Genomic DNA, 14,406 nt, shown 5'->3' on the forward strand with positions numbered 1-14,406 from the left:
TATTTAAATGGGAGTGTAGGGTGTGCAACAGTAGTCTCTCTTGGGGAGGAAGGACAGCAGATCCTGCAAACTAGAATTGCTTGGGATACAAAGTTGGAGGTGTGTTTTGATTGAGTTAGTAATATTGGGCAGGGCCCCAGTATGACGGCAGCAGAGAAAATGGGACGAGGAAGCCTTTCAAAAGTCATAACCAGCCTTGTTGCAAGACTACTGGTCGTGATGAAAGCCAATAACATGGGGCTAACTATTATGTACTGTATTGCTAGATTTGCAACATTTTTTAAAGAAAAAATGGAAAATAAACTTTAAAATAGCAGCACCATTTACAATAATCTTGGGAAAATTTGGATTCTAGGGTGGTGATGCCAGATTATCCTTTGTTTAAAAGACTAATCCAGACTTCAAATGTATCCTGAAAGGGACAGAATCCCTGTGAAACCATGCAGGGCAGGGCAAATAACCCAACTCCTAACTACTTACTTTAACGCATATGGATCACATGAATATTCCCGGGGGGGGGGGGGATATGCCAGTGTCGGATGGGTCCAAGGGCTAAAGTAGTGATTTTGAACACTAGCTACTTTCCATCTAAGGAAACATTATCAGAGTTTAAAGACATATTGCAGTCAGGCAAAACCCTTAAGGAAGGTGCGACTGGAAAGAGAGTAACGTGCAAACGTGCACTCTTCTTGGATTCTGTCATGCTTAAGTTACAGGGTGGGTGGGTGGGGAGTTATTGCCCTACAGTCTTGTAGTTAGGCCGCTCCACTCTCTCTGGGTGATTGACCCCCCCAAAATACTAGAAGTATGTAATGCCACTGACAATGCAGTCTGAAGAATGCAACTGTATTAAGTACTCCCTACTTTCCCTCAAGGTAAAAAAAAGTGAGTGTTGAAGCCATGAGTAGGTTTGGTTGCCTGGGATAAGTGCTTCTGAAACTGCCTTGATCTTTCATACTGCAGCTCTGTTTCTTAATTTTTCCATAATGCATGCTAAATAATTCAGTGTCTTTTATCAGGAGGGATAACCTGAGAGAACTTCTGTTCTCCTGCAAGCTAGCTTTCAAGTTTGCCCTCTGATGTGCTGCAGCAATGAAGCCGTAATGGGCTTTGATTTGTGGAGTCTTGCCGTGGTCCGTGCTGTGAAGCAGGAGGAGGGATTGCTGTACCTATGTCAGTCAAAGTGCCTTGGCCTGCCCTGTTGCCGTTTCTTCATATCAAGCAGTGCATACAAGAACAGTTACACTTATAACCCTGCTGGCACACTCTGGGCTAAGCCTGTCAGTTCCCTTTATGTCACTAGAAAGATAGCAAAAGAAGTCACTCCAGACAGATTGATTTTGGTTGGGGGGAAAGAGGAGTGAACAAGGGACAGAAAGAGCAGACTTTCTCAGCCTGCGCAGGAAAACAAACCCAACAACTTCATACTATATGATGAGTGGATTGCAAAATGAAACTAAAAACAAGCCACAATTTATTTCATGCTTCAGATTGTAAAATTAGCATGCTTCCTAAACATATATGCCTACATTGGTCGAGGTAACGATTAAAATATAATTTACAGCTAAATAGAGCAGGCATAGGTAACCGCAGTTCTGCGGCCTGATCTGCCCCCAAGCAAATTATTCTCCCCCAAACTAATTTTAATAGCTGCAGAAAGAGAAAAATATTGAAGTGTGCTGGAGAAGGTATAGCCCACTGTCCTGAGGAGGATACATCCTGCCCCCTCATATCTGATGAGCAGAGAGCATATGATGACTTCCCTTCTCTGGTGGCTGCATATACCAGCTGAGGAGGGGTCAGAATTGTTGGCCTGTGTGAGAAAGTGCGAGTTGATCACACCCATCACTGGTATGCAAAAACTACCTGTTATGCAAAAGCTTTGATAATGCAGCCTATATGCCTTTAATATTATAGTTATACCTGTTTCTTTGTAGCAAAGGGAGGCAACCATGTAGCTGATTTCTGCTTGGAAGGCTGTACATTGCAAAAACAGTGCTCCTGCTCCCTGAGCCACAGCATAATGCTCCATGGGAGGAGTCCACACTGGCTCTTCTCCACACCAGCGTTTATTGTCTAAAAGCTGTGCTAATGCTGGCATTGGGAAGAGCTTCGGCATGTAGTCCAGAAGTGCTTGCACTATCCTGCTGACACAGGAAGGAACAGCACTCCTGCCACTCCCATGCTGCCAAGGTGACTTAACCCTATCAAACAGCATTGAACTTGACAGAAATGATAGAAAGTTATTGGGCAGAACAGTGTTTTCTTTATAATAGGGCTGGTGATCGTATGGCCTTCCAGATGTTCTTAGATTCCCATTAGCATGGTCAGGGAGGATAGCAGTTGTAGTTCCAATTACACCTGCGTGGCCAAAGGTTCCCCAGCCTTGCTCTAGAAGATTACTGTTAATAAGCACATTTATTTTTAAAGTCACAAATATTCAGAAACGCAGAACTGGATGCATTGCTAGGATATTTAGAGGTCATTAAATGAATATACCATTTACTCAGGTGGGGCTAGCAGAAGACTCTGGGGTGATGCTGGATGGAGTCTCATAGATCCTAGTGCCCATGTTTGGCCAGTCCCTGGTTCTAGTAGGGAGCCCACAATAAGTGCATGATTTGTTATATCCTTTATTAAGGACCTTGAAAAGTCAGATTTCTCTTTCTTCTCTTACACACACAAAAGTCAGGCATTAACTCAGTTTGTAGGATATAGCTATAGCTCAGTTAGTTGAGCATAGGACTCACTCTCAGGGTTGTGGATTCAACATTGGCCAAAATATTCCTGAATTGCAGGGGTTGGACTAGATGACCCACATAGTCCCTTTCAACTCTACAATTCTATGACTGTGTGAAAAGGGTCATGGTTTCGGTTTAAGATTATAAATTTTGGGCTTTAGCTTGTTTTTAATACATTTGGATCTTGTTGTTAGCCAGATTTCCCCCCGATTTGCTATATAATGGAAATGTAATAAAAATCAGATTCCATTTTTAAAAAACATCAGGCACCCTGCTTTAGAGTTTCAAAAGAGTAAATAGTATGAATGTAATTGTGGTCACTTCTGTGCCTCGGAAGCACACTCCATTGTCTCTCAAAACAGACAGATGTCAACAACAACAACGTCATCTGCCAAATGTCAGACAAAGGCATCACTCTTATCTCCTTACCTGGGAGTAAGCCCCAGTGAAATCAAGGGAACTTACTATTAAACATGTATAGGTAGGATTGTGCTGTAGAAGACTTGTCTACAATGACTACTACTGCTTGTTGCATCAGCAAATACAAACATAGTACAGTAAGCAAGTAGAGTGGACGAGGACCTTTATGGCACTGGATTCTACTTTAGCTGGAAACCTAGACCTGGAACATGGAAATTAATCATTTCATTCATTATTTCCACAGCTAATAGTAGGTATAATGTACTATAGAATGCTTATTGATGCTGTGCCAATATGCTTACTAGAAACTCAAGTGCTGGAAAATATTCCCGATTTGCTAAAAGCCTTTTGTTGCAGCCTCTGCTTACAACCCAACCATTGTACAGTAGGTGTCACTCTGGTTCTCTTAACTATGAATGGGCTGTTAAAATTGCTTACCTTCAAAACAAGCTTTTATACACTGCCCCAGCATTCCACTATGTGGCAGGTGCCATATTCACAGTGGTGGTATAAATTTCCTCCATTCTGCATGAACAATGTGCTTGAACATCAAAAGCACTCGTGTCCAGAAACAAGTGGAGCACAGCTTAAGTACTTAGTTTGCTGTAGGTCACAATTAGGCCTGGGCAGTATATCAATATACCACCCAGGACTGGTGTGAGGAGCAGACCGCGATGTTGACTTCACTCAGCAGTATATCGCTGATGAAACAGCCACGCTCCTGTGTCCCTCAGCTAGCAGCGTAACTTCGTCCAGGGGTTGCTGCTAGCAGAGAGACTTGGAAGTGCAGCTGTTTCACCAGCGATACACTGCTGAGTGAAACTGGCATTGCGGTCTGCCCGCATACAGCACAGAGGGAGAAACAAGCTGCATTCGTGAGGTGCCTATACAGCTTGTTCCTCCCTCCACATCTTTAAACTGCTTGGCCGAGGGGCACCCGGTTGCCACTCCCCTCAGCCAAGCATTTAACGGTGCCCCCTGTCCAGTGCTGGCTTGCCCAAGTTGGCAGCAGGGTGGAGGCTCTGTGAAACTGGCGACCCCCGACACCTCAGCAGCATTGGATCGCTAGGGTGGGGGGGAGGCTTCTTCTATGCCCCAGCTGCACAAAGCCCAATGCTGCTGCGGTGTTGGATCGCTCAGATGCAGAGTGGAAGAAGCCTCCCATCCGAGTGATCCGATGCTGCAGATGGGATTGGGGAAGGCTTCTACATCACAGCTGAGCAAACCCCAGTGCTGCTGAGGCATCAGGATTCGCTCAGCTGGGGTGGGGGGAGCCCTCCCGACCCCCAGGTGAGCAGTGGCCTAGGCCAGCTGCACTGGCCCTCCTGCAAGGCATTAAGGTGAAAGGGTTCCAGCTCCGGCGTCAAGAGCTGTGGCAATTTCACCCTGCCTCTGGCTGGCTGGGGCCAATGGATTTTGTTTCACCATCGTGGTATATCGCCAAACTGCAATGTCTAGCTGGTGATACATCACGATGTTGAAAATCTAACATTGCCCAGCCCTAGTTACAATATGGTCTGACTGAGATAATGAAGTAGGTTTCAGGTTTGTTTGTGTAGAAGACACCTGTCCAATTTGCCCTAAAATGTGACACACCTAAAAAGTGCTGCACTTAAAACCTTGTCTCTTATTTTCCCACCTGTTCTTTCTGGATATAATGAATTTTCGGGGTCTCATTATTTATAACAATACAAAATACGGTAGTCAAGCAATGGTGTTGGGAAGGGCTATGGGGGGGGGGCTGGGCCCTGGATCTTTTGCAGTAGACCCTAGATCTGGTGTCCATCCATCCCCCTGTCTCCCCTTTATTTCATATTTGAATTTACTTACAGGGCAGCTTTCCCTCTGAGTCAGCCTAATTTGCACTATACATTTGCATTAACAAACTTGTATGTAAATGTGTGTCATGGTCCTGCCTCAAGTCCTTTTAAGGCTGTAGGAACATCCCTGTAGTCAAAATTTAACACCCTGTTTTGATTTATTACTAGCTTGTTTAAAATCCTTATGAAACAAGTGCTTTTTAAAGATTCTAGGTTTCCATAAGGTGCCCTAATGACATCAGTGAACAAGAATGTAGCAGCTGTGCTTCTGCTTGTCAACCTATTCTCTCAAATACTTTCAAAATTGAGGCTTGCAAATGCCTTACTACTTACTTTTGGAATTAAAAATACCAGCTTGTTTGGATTGCATAGCAGCACTACAAAGGATTAACCATGGCCTACTTGGCCTATTCAGTTCATTGGGGAATCTGTATGGATTATTTTGGACTTGGACCAAGATATCTGAGAAAAGTGTCTTCTCTTGGGTGGCTTTGAGTAACTGACTGGTATTTGAAAGGACAAGTGACATAAGGCAGGGCTTCTTTAGTGGTGGCCCTTCACCTCTGAAATTCCCTCCCAAATGGCATTTGATATTCAGCCACTGCAAAAAAAAAAAAAAAAAAAAAAAGAAGTAAAAAGAGTTGAACTTGTCCAGGCATTCAGATGTTGAAGTAGTATTTGTGGTGAGGTTCTACAGTTTTATCACATGTTCCTTGTTTTTATTTGAGTATTTTCTTTTGATTATGGTATTTTATTATTGCTGTAAGCTACCTATGCTCCATTTTAGAGAAAGGGGACAATAGAAATCTATCAAATAAATAACGCCTTCCTTGCAGATGATGATAAAATGGAATGAGTACCTTGAAGGAAAGGCAGGGTACACATGTGCTAAAGCAAACTTAAAATACTAAAAGTGTCAAAATTCAAGTAGGGGTGAGGTTCAGGATATTGTCAGTGGTGAAGGAATAGTAGCTATATATTCTATATTTTTGTCACTGTATCTTATGACAGGAGTGGGTTGACATGTACCATCCACTTAAAACTAAAACTCTTGCACCACCAGTTACATGATAAACTTAGGGTACAGTCCAAACTCCTGATCTGCTGCACTGGGAGGTGGGTGCTGGATGGTGTGGAGACCAGAAAAGCTGGTGTCAGTCTCCTGACTTGTGTCAGTCTGCTGGCCTGGAGCACTCCGTTCTGCCTACTAAAAGTGCAGAAGATCACCTGGAAAGCTCTAAAATAGGGTGCTGTGGCAGCAGGGAAGGACTGAACAGACTACAATCCACTGGAGCCATTCCAACTGGCATAATCTGATGGCATCAGGTGTGATCACTCTGCCTGTCTTTCCACCTTCTGCCCCAGCAGGTGTAAGCAATGAACAAGGCTGCAGTTGTAGTGGTGATTGCTGCTTCATCACACCCTGCCTTTGCCCAGATGGGGTTTGAATTGGTCTGCCAGAAAGCAATAGGACTTAGTTGGAATCGCTTGCTTGTTGCAGCATAATTAATCTGTGCTAAATTATCCTGTGTATGCTTTCTTGCTTGGTCTTGGTCTCCAGTGCAGCACACAACCTGTGCTAAGAGCTTTCTGAGATAGAACTAACATGGTGAGAAGTGGGTGAGACTACAGTCCATTCTCCCTGATATGCTAGCTTGAGTTGGTGGATTTGTGTTTTTTGCATCAGAGTGTTCAAAAGCCTGTGGTGGCCTTCTAATTTAACATCTCATTCTGCATGTGTAGATTAGGTTTTAAACATGTAAGGCATAGTATTGTTATTATTTTATATCCCACCCTTCCTCCCAAAGAAGTCCAGGGTAGCAAACAATGAACATTAAAGCAGTAAATGCATCTTAAATGAAGGATCAACCAAGGTCCACCTGGCTCAGGATTTTTGGGAAATCCCAGAAACCACTAGGAGGAGGTCTGCCAGAAATGGGCTACTGCAGCAGGGCCTACCCCCTAACCCAGGGGTGTATGAAGGTGGGATCAACACCCCCCCTCCCCTTGCCACCTTGAGGCCAGTCAGCTGGAAACAAGGTCAAAACCACCAAGGACTTTTTGAACATAAACATTTCGGCCTAGGAATTCATTTTCTGAAGCAAAACGCCATTCCTGGTGCCCTCCTCCCCCGCAAGCTTTCTTCATTCTGGCAGCCTATTTGGAGGGCAAAAACAGTAAAAAAAAAAAAAATGGAAGTCAGAAAACCTTGATGATCTTAACTGCAGATTGCCCAGAGTCCTTCTTGACCCCTTCTTTCTCACCAGCAGATTCTGCTGGGACAGAATCCTTAAATTTCCATACTAGCCTTCCTCTGAGGATCACAGGGCGGTAGACAAGATAATTAAACGAAAATGCAAACCGTGGCAACAAACAAAAACAGTAACCGCCCTCCCCTACACAGTTTTAAAGGCCATAGATTGGGTAATTAAAGGCCTGAATGGCAGCGTTCCCACCGCACTCCGAAGAGGCGGCCGGGGGGGGGGACCCTGCGTGGAGTCCCTGAACGCTTCCCCACCCACTCGTGGGTCGGAAGCGTGAAGCTGCTCTCCGGGCTGGGCCCCAACCGCGAGGCGCCTCGAACCCGCGTTTCGCCATCACAGGCCTCGCCCCGGATCCCGGCCGCCCCGGACTCGGAGGGGCTGAGGGGCGGCTTTACAGCAAGGCCGCGAAGCAGCGGCGGCGAGGTAGGCGCTTGTGTCCCGCGGAGAAACGGGGCTTCCCGCCTTGGCAACGCAGGGCTCGCAGCCGGCCCCGGTGCCGCTTCCAGCCAGGCCAGGCCGGCGAGGAAGAAGCCTCTCCTCCCCGGCGTAGTAGCGCCTCGGCGCCCTCTGAGGGAGGCAGGGCCCGGGCGGGGCGCGTCGGGGAAGCGAGCGTGGAGGCCGGCGGAGGTGAATGGGGGGAGGAAGGGCTCTTGTGAGCAGCGCCTCCCTCTGTCCCTCCTTGGGGTGAGGCGGCGCGTCTGACTCAACAGAGGAGGGCGAAGGAAAGTTTCTCCCCAGCCTCTGGCGGTGCGGTGCCTGCCCTGCCTCTCTTCGCCACCCGTGGGCCGGCGGGCAGCCAGGCAAGGCCACCCTGCCCTCCTCTCCTCTCTCGCTCTCCATGGAAACTTCTCAGCCGGAAAGCACCACTCTGGGCCTCAATCCCACGAGGGTAAGAAGCAGCACGCGGGTTGTGAGAGGAATTTGGGAGTGGGGCCTTTTAAATTCCGCCACCCGGTAGTTGGAAGTCGCCGCTGTAGTTGCATCTGGACTGATTTGGGCTGCCTTTGTGGAAGGGGAAATGAGGTCGTTTGGGTATGTTGGGGCTTGTTTTCTCTCTCTCTCTCTCTCTCTCTCTCTCTATCTCTTACTTTTGATTTTTAATTAGGTTTAATTTTGGTGATCGGCTCCCAAGGGATGTGTATTGATGGGAGCGTATATAATTATAATTAATAAAAACAAACTTCCGGGGTAGACCACAGGAGAGTAATGGCATTTCTTGGTCGCTGCTGCTGTTACTAGGATACCTTTAAACTGTAGCCACAGCCCCTACAAGATGGGGGGGGGGGGAGAGATCTTATTTTACGATATAGGACTGCCTTTTTTGTGAAAATATTTCAGAATTGCCAGTTTTGACATGTCATTTTAAGCCTTAAATGATTGCATGTAGAATTCTGTTTTCATTCTTCAGAAACCTGTAAAGTCACTTTCCTAGTTTGCCATTTTCAGGCTTTTAATGTTTTGGAGAGGGTGTGTTTTAATGGTGTCTCTGTGTTGCAATGTAATTACCGGTGAGCTAACCGTGTGTTCTTAATAAGTGTGGTAGCTTAGGAGGAGTGAAAGGAGCTTGACTCCCAAGGGTTGTGACTATGTCAAAAACTGAAAGCAAAAAAGTGAAAGCAATCATCTGCTTCATCTCTAGAGTATTAGTAGTGTGTGTGCTGGCTGGGGTTAATGGGAGTTGTAGTCTAAAACATCTGAAGGATACTAGGTTAGCAAAAACTGGGCTAAAATCACACTCCATCCCTCTAGCATACTCCTTCATCATTTCCAGTCTTATGATACTGAGACAATTTAAAGGGAAAGTTGACTCATGCTACTGGATAGTGATTACCTGCCAAACATATGTTGCATGTACATTATGAGTCAAACTTCAACCTACGGTAGCTCTATATTATTTCAAGAAGATTTTTGTGTTCTTTGATCCTGTGTCCCCATCTTTAAACTAGCTGCTTCAAGCGGTCTTGGCAACTTGGTATTTAGGTAAGTGTCAGTATTCTAGCAGCTTCTGAGTTGTATCCCATCTAAGTTTGCCTTTTACATGAGCTCCCCCCCCCCCCCCCGCCCTGCAGTTTGTAAATACAGAATTTACTTACATAAATATATAGCTTTTCTTTTGTATAGGTGGCAGTGGAAAGTGGCATTGGCAGGCATTTCAGTTGCATATAACTATGCAACAGTATTTTACTCATTCCAACACTTTGTGTTTGCTCCTGTGTTCAGTGGGGTGCACTTTCAATTAAGTGTACTTCAGATTGCAGCCCTGTCTTACCTCCTTTGGTATACATGGCACTTGACAGCAAGTCAGAGGGCAGGTCTCTGCCCCTGGAGCTAGATCTAACATTTGACATGGGGAAGCAAAAGCAGGGGTGAGCAAGGAAGAATACGTGGCTATTTCAGTTATATTTGCTTAGGTTCCGTTACAGGATGCATTACAGAATAGGATGTTATGTGCTTCTTGAATTCATCATGTAGAGCATGGGGATAAAACTCCTTTGAACTCAGTTCATCATGGGTGTTTACTGACCACAGTGCTGTCAGTTGTTAATATACTTTGTATTTAATGCCTACTGAATTTCATGTTATCTCAAATGTGGTTCAAACTGTCTTGTTCTTTATACTGAAGTCATGATTTCTAGTGAAATAACTGCATGCAGTAGTGTCTCATTATTCATTAGCACAAGCTTTGAGGTATATTTTTGAGTCCAAAGACAGAACTGGGCTAGTCCTTTATGACGGCTGAGTTTGCTTTTAAGTAATTTTTGTCAATCTCAGGTATGGAGGCTGCTTTCTTCTGCAGTTTCTATTTCTAGCTACACTCACTTTGATTGAGTGTCTGTGAACAGATCATTAAATAAGGTAAGTGTTTCTGTATTCCTTTAGTTCTTTCTACCTTCTCATCATTGGATAGGACAAAAAAGTCATAGGCTCATAAAAGGAGCATTAACACTGTACCTTTTGCATTAATTCGCTGCAGCTTTTCTTCTGTTACTTTTATACACTGCCTTAACTGCTCCCCCTTGCACTGTGAAATTTCTGGACTACAGGATGTTGTCTCCAAAGTTTAGGTTGTGATAACTAAAAATAAATTTCCTATGTAGACCAACACCATTCCTAATGGGATTTCTCATACCCATAACCCTTTCCTGCAGATACTTTCAGGTATGTTTGATGCTGTTGAAATAAGTCTGCCTTGTAGTCCAGAGCTCTTGAGAACTGAACAAGTTAGAGCCTACAGTTATGTGAGCTAAACTTCCAGACAATCTGAAATTAGCGTTGTATGAACTTGAATTTTAGCTTCAAAGTATGTCCTTTATAGCCAATACATGAAATGGGTTTTTTCCTTGCCCAACCCTGTGCAGCGCCACTTAATTTTGCAACTGCAAAGTTGCTACTCCACCCTGCGGTCTTAAGATCCTAATTACTTGTTGTGAGGTATAGCTTTTGGCTAGAGCTACTAAAACTAAACAGGAGCATAGTCCTGTTTCTGTCTTTTCTCTACTGGATCTTGGGTTCTTGAGGGTGAACTCTCTCATTCAATACACACTCTTATTATAATATAAGATTTGTGTGGTGTTTCTCAGCTTTAGAGGGCCTTAGCATTTTATCAGAAGCCTTCATCGGTGACACTTTTGAGGTGCTGCAGTACTATTGAAGTCTGTTGTGTTGTTGCTTTTAAGGACATTTCCATCCCCAAAAACGCTTTGCTCACCTGCATGTGTCCATGGAACACAGAGTAGTTTAAGCAATCTCATCTACTAAAGACAGAGCAATACAGAGTTTGTGGATTTGAGGAGAGTCAGTGTGGTATAAGTTATGATAGTGCAGCCCATTGGTTCAGTCTACCTCTTTATTCTGCCTTCCCCAAAACTATTTCAGTAGTATATCTTGGGGATGTGTGTATTCTTGTTGGGTATTTTATTATGGGTTGATTTTTGTTGTGGTTCCCCAGGTTCTTAAGCTTAAGAGGTGCATATCAGAATCCAGATTTAGGGGCCTATGCCTGGCTCATCATCAGCTCACCTGAGCAGCACATTCGTCTTCTCCCATTCAGCCCTTCTCCAATCCTGTGGAGCATCCTACTGTTCTACTGCTGTGGCCTTTTCTCTGGCTTGTAGGTCCCAGCCTGTAGCTGTAAAGAGGACACTGTGGCAGGCAACTCGTGCGCACAAGAAAATACTACTTTAATTTCTATTCTCATGCTTTGAAATGCTTGGACCTGCTATTTGCTCACTTGGCATAGAACAGTACTGATTAATATATTGGCATTGTCCCCTTCCCTCCTCACCCCCAAAACCCCAAGGAAACGATTTTAGGAAGTATGTAGTTTTTAATTTAAAAAAATTCTTTGAAATCAGAATTCAGAGAAAAGGAGGTTGTTTCTTGCTCTCCTGGCCAGGGGATTTTCCCCCACAAAGACTATAGAGATTTCCATGTATTCTGTGTATTATTTTTGTGTGTGTGTGTGTGTGTACACACAGAGAGAGAGCGTTTACAGGAACTAGTAATGTATTTTAAAGCTTTTACCATTTCCATTATGGAACACTGTTTTTGTTTTGCTTTTTAAGATACAGTTGGGCAGATCTAAATATAGCAGGCATTCCTGAAACCCATTAGATTGAGCTCATTAAGTTATTTGTACGTTCTATAATTTGCTTTCCTATTTTTGTCAGTTACAAAGTCTTTGTGTGCCCATAAAGCCTGTTCTACTGCTCTCTAATTGGCCACCTCCTGTTTGACTGATTCATTTCTGTCGGAAACAGTTGCTACAGAAACAGTTAGTGATGTCATGTCACAAACTTGTGGTATCATTGAATGTGTAGAACAGGAGGTGTCTGGTTCTGCATCTAAGCTTTTTCTCATTTTAGACTGGTTTTGCAAAATTGCAGAAATGGTTCAGTGGGTTCAATGGAATTAAATATGGTATCTAGCCAAGATGCAGTTCTCTTCCCAAACTCTGGAATTTGTGCTGGGTGGAGGCACTTATACACTTTTGGGCTGGGTGGAGGCCTTACACACTTTGGCAAATATTAAATGTCCTCTATTTTTGTGGCTATGCTTACTGAAGGTGGCAGAAGCTCAAAAACCTTCAGCTGCTGTTTATTGACTGAAGCTCTGTTAACAAACATTTGTTTGTGCACTGTCTTAAATTTCTGTTAGGCTGAGTTCCAGTGGTAGCATTTGATACATGATTGACTTTGGCCTCTGTACAGACTAGTAGCAGACTTGCTGAGCTCTTCCAAGTTTTCATTTTCACTTGTTGAAGAGCGTAGGACACGGTAGAAGCACTTCCGATTCACTTCCTTTCAACAGTCCTTGTATAAGTATCTCAGAGTCTGCAGCCGTCATGTTTACTCACATGATGAATTGGACTCTCTGCCAAGACCTGTGTAATGTGATGAGGTCACAGACGCTAATGTGATTTGACTTGCTGCATGTCGTAAAGGATGAGCTAGTGTGGTTGTAAAAACTGGCTTATGCGTTTTTTCAGTCCTGGGTAACGAAGCTAGAAAAGTGAGTTATAGGGAATAATTGGCCTATTAATACCCTTTTATTAGAGAGCTAGAAGGAATTTAAATAAACTGCATCCGTGTTTGTCTTAGGGGTCTGTGACACTGGTGCAGTGCATCAAATCTATGCACTCTACATGTACCAGATTCTTCAGCCTATGCTGGTTTTCTTCTTATCCATATAGGTCACAGAAGGGTTGGAAGATGTCATGGGTTGTGTAACATCCACAGCTGGCTTCCCTGGGTCCCTGCAGGAGTGTCTTGGGAGTTAAAGTCCCTGATCTGACCAGGTGTCTTCCTGTACTTCTGGATGTGTGTGGGGGAATCTGATGAAGAGCCCAAGAAGCTGACATCAGGACATTCCCCATTTTTTGATCTTGCATCCATTAATCTATTTGCATACCACATATCATAAAAACATCTCATGGCAGCTTACAATAAAATCCATTAAAATACAATAACAGCAAAATAAACTTAACAGCTTTGGTAGGAAGTTCAAAATATAACATAAAAGTTATGACAAATGACTGCTGTCAATAGCCAGCAAAGCCTTCAGTAAAGACATATAGTTTCAGCATGCACTGTCAATGCACAGAAAAAGGCCTCTTCCTGGTTGCTGCAAGATGAGCTTCCACATAACCATGAAGACCTCAGCAGATGGCCCTAATGACCAGGAAGGTCTGTACAGGAGAAGGTGTTCCTTTGGATTCCTAGTCCCAAATTATTTAGGGCTTTGTAGGTTGATACCAAACCTGGCCCATTAGCAAATTGGAAGCCAGTGTAGCTCTTTTAATGGTATTGTATATTCCACTTGACAACCTAGTAGCTACATTCTGTACTAACAGCAGCTCCTAGACTAAGCTTAAGGGCAGTCTCACATAAAATGCATTATAGTAATCAAGTCTTGAGGTTGTGTATGCATAGTTCACTAAGCTGGTAAAAGATGCTTTTATCCACTACAGCCACTTGGGCTTTCCAAGTCAAAAATGGTTCCAGGAGCACCCGCAGACTACATACCTACTCCTTCAGAACCCTTGCCAGTATTCAGCGTCAGCTTATTGACCCTTATCTAGCCTTATTGCTGTGCCCAAACACCAATCCACATCCAGACACTGATCCAGAACTTGTATGGCCATGCCTGATTCAGATGGAGAAATCAAGCTGAGTATTATCACTATAATGATGTTGTTGTGCTTCAGATCCTCTAATGACGGCTTCTAGCAGTTTCATATGGATGCTAAACAGCACTGAATATGATATGGCACTCTGTTTTACTGCATAACCGACCTGTCAAGGTACAATCATCCAGTGCTACTCTGATACCAACCCTACAAGTAGGAGCAGAACCACTGTAACACAGTGTTTCCTACTTCCAACCCACTGAGCAAGTCCAGCATGATACAGTGACTACGTTATCAAAAGCTACTGAGAGCTCAAGCAAAATGCCAGGGTTGCACCACCATGTCCCTGTCAGGGTAACCAATGCTGATTAACTTCCAAAACACGTCCAAGTACTTGGGTTGGGTTGCCACTGCCCTCTCAGTCACTATCTCCCAAAAGGGTGTATCGGCAACCAGCCAGTAGCTGTCAAATACCCTGGGTCCAGGGTGTTACTTTACCTCCTCAAGAATAACAGGTATTGTGCCTTAGCAAA

The 14,406-nt window shown here is 44.1% G+C and overlaps 1 protein-coding gene and 1 long non-coding RNA gene across 18 annotated transcripts in view; one reads left to right on the forward strand and one right to left on the reverse strand.

The window, feature by feature from the left end:
* DLGAP4 (DLG associated protein 4) overlaps positions 1–14,406 on the forward strand; it is a 330,445-nt gene that overhangs the window by 285,992 nt on the left and 30,047 nt on the right. Inside the window, exon 1 of one of the 17 annotated variants that reach the window (XM_083446814.1) lies at positions 7,459–8,134. The exons of 12 other annotated variants lie outside the window; for them this stretch is intronic. The gene's annotated coding sequence lies outside the window, so the exon portion shown is untranslated. Of the gene's footprint in view, positions 1–7,458; positions 8,135–14,406 lie in introns of those variants that run through there. 4 more of the 17 variants (XM_083446813.1, XM_083446807.1, XM_083446803.1 and 1 more) reach the window with 4 other exon arrangements.
* Positions 1,458–7,337, reverse strand: LOC310680452. The gene is made up of 2 exons (XR_014512774.1): positions 3,600–7,337; positions 1,458–1,813 (listed from the first exon to the last, which is right to left on the reverse strand). It is a non-coding gene; the product is annotated as an uncharacterized lncRNA (long non-coding RNA).

The sequence above is a fragment of the Podarcis tiliguerta genome (genome assembly GCF_965153285.1).
Source record: "Podarcis tiliguerta genome assembly, chromosome: 6".
NCBI lineage: Eukaryota > Metazoa > Chordata > Lepidosauria > Squamata > Lacertidae > Podarcis > Podarcis tiliguerta.